General features: G+C 36.8%; 1 pseudogene; it reads left to right on the top strand.

Moving 5' to 3' along the window:
* Window positions 1–1,965: 1,965 nt before the first annotated feature.
* Window positions 1,966–6,186, top strand: part of LOC101314252 — a 24,183-nt pseudogene continuing 19,962 nt past the window's right edge.

The raw sequence follows: 6,186 nt of genomic DNA, 5'->3' as shown, positions 1-6,186 counted from the left end.
TGTGTGGGAGCATTTATACAAGGAAATGAGTTGTCTGCCATGAGAAAAGGAGAAAAACGGTGATCTGTCTCCAAGCGTCTTGGCTTATTGTCTTAGAGTTTTGGCTTTGCTCGAGTAAATAGACAGACAAAGGTTTGATCAAGTCCAAAAATCAGAATCAGACCATATTAGTTGGGAAAGTTATTGTATATGCACTATATATATGCCAATTACATCATGTTAGGAGAGGACAGGACTCAGATTTTCCCTTTCTTAAAAAAGAAAAAATTTGATTAAGAAGCTTTTAGGACAATCGTTTACAATGTCAAATAATAAGACTTTTGAAGCCTCACGAGGAACTCTATCATCCCAATATAAAGGTGAACTAAAAAAATACCAAGATTAACTATGGCATCAAAAGTAATGGAATTAAAATTAGTAGCTAATGTTTATGATGTCTTGCACTAGTTTGATCAATCTCTAAGGCAGGTCAAAGTGGTCATTCACTACATCTATCACAAGCTTGAAATCTCCTTCAACTTCAACATCGGTGAAGCCCTTCTCTTTTGTTTTGATTAAGTTGTCTCTTAACGTCTCAGCTCCATCAACTGGGATTGAAGCACTCCCAACGCGACAAGAGTCTATAGAAAATGGTGTTCCATTGCCATCTCGAATTATAAAACCACATGCCGCAGAGTTACTTGTGATTGATCCATCAAAATTAATTGCCACTTGATAATGGTACAATGGTTTTGAGAATGTACCCCATTAACTCCTTCGTTAGAATAGTTTGACCTAAAATCATAGAAGTTGCTACTAAGGTAGTTGATAGATGATTGGGGACAACTCCTATAAAAACAGTGTTATTTCTCACTTTCCAGACCTGCCAGCAAGTGCTAATCACTTTTACAAATAAATCATCATCATATGGCTGTGAAATAAAGAGTTCTTTTAAAAACATTAAGGAAACACTTTTCCCAATCAATTGGGGAAACAACATTAGAAAGGTTCCAAACATGTTTAGTAAAGTCACAATAACTAAGAAGGTGGTTAGCTATTCATTATCATTGTTACAACAAAGGGGCCAAGAGTTATCAACATGACAAGAATCAGATGACAAACAACGTTTTTGCTGTTGTCTGATTTCTTTTAATGATAGGGATTGAAAATTATGTCGTCTGAATATAACAACGTGCCAGTGTAATACATAGCGTGGGTAGGTTCGTTTTGAGACGACAATCTTCTATCATCTGATCAATCGACATAATTTCTAATTTATGGTGTCCGAGCAGTAAGATTAAGTTTTTTGACACTTACATCATTCTCTCTCCCCGAAAACTTTCATTCAACTCTCTCATTCTCTCAACTCTTTCAACCCCAAGCTCGCACACACCCCATGGTCCATGAAAAATGCATTTCAATCTCCAAAGGAGTAATAGATCTTTCACTCTCCATCCATTGACCGACCTTCAACGTATGGTTTGACAAAACACCGAAACTTCAACAAAATCTTCTGAACCTCAGTGTGCACTCTTAGATTTAGGTTTCTTATTTACCGAAGCCTGGTTAGTTCTTCGATAAGAAATTATCTTCGGAAGTTAATTTAGGGTTTTGTTGGATTGGAGATCTAAGGTTTATAGATACAAAATTTTCTTTGAAAATTAATGCGCTCTTGTTGGGTTATGTTCATCTTGGGGATGCATGGTTATCTTTGGTGGGTTATACTGATCACATTGGAAATCTAGCGTTGTTTAGATGTTCTCATATTGGAACTTCTTTGCAGAGGCTCCTGGTAAATAACCTTGTTCTCATTCCATATCACCTCATACGAGACCGTTAATGCTAAGAACTGTTCAGCCCGTGCGGGTGGTGCAATCCTTGCATACCTTGTATCATGGTAGTTGCCCATCCCTTTTCCTTGCGGACTCCAGTACTGATTCTTATCCTACTTCCTTGTGTTCCAGTCCTTGACTTTTGTTAGGCGAAATGTGTGTTGGTCCCGATCCCTTTCCAACTTTTCTCTTCTCTTCTCTTGATGTGTGTACTGGTAATACTGATTTCTCTTCGTTGATCTTGTGCTTACTCGCTTGCTTATCCTCATAAGTATCATGATTCGTTTATGCGTGTAGTATTGTCATCTCTATGAGCTCGTTGTAACCCTGCAGGTGCTCGATTTTTACCGCGTACAAAAATTTTCCCGGTTAAAGCTTGTTTAAAGGCTTCCTCTACTACACTATTGTCAAAAATCCTGACCTGCGGTAGCCGGTTGCCATTGGTTCACGAAAATTTTCAACCCCTCCTTAACATCCGGCTTAACTTTGAACAATTGTATGTAGTTTCCTCATGGGTACGCAATATGAAACGTTCTACAAACCAGTCCGCTAGCTATTGGAAATACTAAATGGAATTAGCGGAAAGCTCATAAATCCAACTAAGGGCTTCCCCAAAGAGTGTCTCTTGGCACATATTGACATATTGTAATAGATAGCATCAGTTAGCATTAGGGTTGGGCACTTAGTACCGAAATCTCAATCTCGTACTGAAAGTTAGAGGGACGGGATATATTTTGAAAATGGCAATCCCGTCCCGTCTCATTATGGTAATGTTGAAACGGGATAGGACTGGATCAGAACTATCCCGAAAAATCCTAGCCCGTCCCGTAATATTAGATTACCTGATTATATATATATATATATATATGTTGTATTAGATCATATACGTCCATTTTTTAAGTCATATTAGATCATATACGTCGATTTTTTAGGTTGCATGATGTTACAATGTACTCAACCACACTCAATTCGATCTAAAACCTAAAACCTAAACTAAAACACAACGCCTCAATCTTCGTTCGATAGTTCGATCTCACTCTCTCAGTCTCTCAAACACAACTGTGTTTTACAACTTACATAATAATTTCTTTTCATATTTAATTCTAGAGGATGAAGAACAGCCTGCTAAAGTGGAATCAGATGATGATGAATTACCTGCCAAAGTTGAATCAGAGGATGATGAGCCAACTGCTAAAGTTGAATCAGACCATGATGAACCAGCTGCCAAAATTTCATACGAGGAAGATGATCAAAGTGCTAAAGTTCAACTAGAGGAAGATGAACAACTTGCAATGGCTATTCAGAAAAGTTTGAATGTGGATTCTCCTCCTTGACATGACACTAGCAGTAATTTTCAACCATATGTCAATCCAGCTAGGAACAGGTAAATGTGATCGTTTTGCTATCTCTTGCATAGTAAACTAACTACTTTAATATGCAAAATCCTGTTATCTGGGAATATTGCATAAAACAAAGTCTCTTGAGGGTTAAACTTGAATTTCATGTAATTGAGAATTGTTTTCAAAGATACCAATGAAACCTTACATGGTTGTTGAAAAATGGTTGTAGCAGGAAATGTGCTGGCTGTAAACATGGGATTGGCCATGGGCGATACTTGAGTTGTGTTGGTGCTGTTTGGCATCCAGATTGTTTTTGTTGCCATGCTTGCAATCTTCCAATTACTGATTATGAGGTTCAAATCTAAATCCTGTTCAGTAAGCCTTTTTTTTGGAATTGGCATTCAGAATTCTCGAATTGCCAACGCATTTAGTAGTACATCCTAGAAACTTTGAAGTTTAGTCTTCTTTAAGTTTTGCTTCTGTTACAGTTTTCTATGCCTGAGAATCATCCTTACCACAAATCCTGCTACAAGGAAAAGCATCATCCAAGATGTGATGTTTGCAAGAGTTTTGTAAGTCTCTCATATTCAGTTCTTTAGTTAAATGGCATTTATGTTTTGGTATTTTGATATGTTTGTGTTTAGTTGATGAGGAAAGATAAAATTAATGAATTGTGTACACAACGTTCTTAACTTTTGTGGTTTTTTATTATTTTTATTTTATTTTTATAAATATAAAAGCATAGGAATACCTAGAGTTTTTTATTTATTTGTTTTGTTTATGATAAGGAACTCCTGGAGCTGGTAAGGAGCCCTATTTAGCTCCTCCTGTCCTCCAAGTTTGAAGTGGATGTTTAGGAGAGTTTGTACAATATTGGTTGATTGCTTAGAGTTGACATGTTCCCATTTGATAAGTCAAGCATAAGTGAATCTGTAAATGGAATTCAAGACTTGATCAATAGTTCTTTGTTTATCGTTTCTTTTCTTCTGATGTGAAAATTTCAAACCAAGCTTATAATTTTTTCTTTTCCTACTAGTTTGGTGAGGTGGTCTCAAAGATATGACTTCTTTACTGTCCTTGTTGATGTATGTGTGTGACTTTTTCTGTTTATCAGGTAGACTTGTTTATTTTTTATTTTTGGACAAGGGCTGGACTAGTTTAAGGCAATATAGATCCATGTGCTTTATAACTCTGTTTAATGTTTCTTTCATACAGACTCATTCAACTGTTTATGGAGCTCTTCATTTTCTGTTTTGAAACTGTTTTGTATTTTTTCTGTTTCTGCACAAATCTCAACAAACTCAGATGGTCGTATTGAGTATAGGGCACATCCTTTCTGGTTACAAAAGTACTGCCCCTCTCATGAGCGTGATAGGACTCCACGGTGTTGTAGCTGTGAAAGAATGGAGGTGAGTGAATGAAAATATGATCTCTCTACATTTGAGAGAATTGAAAAGGATATAGTACTGCAATCACTAGCCGGCTAGCCGCAGGACATTTTTGTAGATTTTCCAAGATACATCTGAAGTTCTCAAATTTAATTTATTCTTGGTAATTAAAGATATGACTCCCAATCTTGCAGCCAAAGGGCACAAAATATTTGTTACTTGATGATGGTCGAAAACTATGTCTGGAGTGTCTAGACTCGGCAATTATGGATACTCACGAATGCCAGCCCCTTTACCTTGAAATACAAGAATTTTATGAAGGTTTATATATGAAAGTGGAACAGCAAGTTCCAATGCTCTTCGTAGAGAGACAAGCACTAAACGAGGCCATGGATGGAGAAAAGAATGTAATGCTGATGCTTTAAAATTTTCTCTTTTGAAAATCAATTGCCTTTTCATTTCTTCCATCTAATGTTTGTTTGAACTTTCATCACTGTGGGCAGGGTCATCATCACTTGCCAAGGTCATTTGCAAGACACTTTTGTTTTGGGAAGATGTGTAGAGCAGATATTTTACGTGGAAGACCCTGTAGATTGTATGTGGTCCGCTGTATTGAGACTCCCCAAGAATGATTACAATGATTGTGAGTCTTTTGATGAGGTTGTGGACACTACTATTCAGTACCCTCCTTCGTCGAGTACAATGCCCACTATACAGTCAGTAGAGAACTTGGCTGATGAGGATGTTTTGTGTTACATGCGTGCAGGGGAGGAAAGTATATATATTAGTGATGGAGAATGAAGAGGATATTTCCAAGATGTTGAGTCTTACTGTTTTGATTATGTAATCAGTAACTTAAACTGTTACATTTTGGATGATAGTGATATATGATGGTTGGTTATTTTTATTAATGCTCATCTGTTTTGATTATTTTCTTAGTGATTTATTTGATTGAATTTTTATTTTATTTTATTTTTATGGATTTATTTTACTGATTCTAATAAAGTGTGGAAAGAGTTACTTATGATTATGATCAGTGCTTGATTCCACTTTCATATTAATTGCATAAGTGCTTATTGTTTATGTGACTTGTCTTTGTGCAGATATGGCATCTTCGAAATCTGCAAACGAAGCAGGCAAGTCCAAGAGTAAGGAGAAGCGACTCAAGGTCAAGAAGGTAAAGTCCTTGAAGTCTTCTACATCAACAAGAACTTCTGATGCAAGTTGCTCAAGGACGAGCAAGTCCAAGAAGAAAGAAGCTGAACCAACCGGGGGTCTTGAGCTGTTGAAAAGGCATGCAATGACTATGTCAAGCATTACTAAGCATAAGAGAAAAATGAAAAGGATGGTGTTGTTCAACAGAAGAGGCACTCCCTATGGGAAGGTGGCCAAGAAAATGCAGTCGTACTTGGGAGTATTGGCACGAAGGAGAGTGCCATTTATAATAAAAACCTAGAAAGGGGTAAAAGAGGATGACAGAGCTAAAATATGGAAACGTCTTCAGGTACTGAGTGCTTTATTTTTCTGTTAATTTTTTAACTGATTACTTCCAGTTCTGATTAGTGGATCAGAGTTTCATACTCATTTGTATCTTAACTGCACAAGCTTCCATTCATAATCGGTGAAGAACATAGGAAGAGGATTATG

The sequence above is a fragment of the Fragaria vesca genome, linkage group LG2 (assembly GCF_000184155.1).
Source record: "Fragaria vesca subsp. vesca linkage group LG2, FraVesHawaii_1.0, whole genome shotgun sequence".
In the NCBI taxonomy this organism is placed as follows: Eukaryota; Viridiplantae; Streptophyta; class Magnoliopsida; order Rosales; family Rosaceae; genus Fragaria; species Fragaria vesca.
Note: the sequence above shows the minus strand (reverse complement) of the source record. Positions and strands in the feature narration are given on the sequence as shown.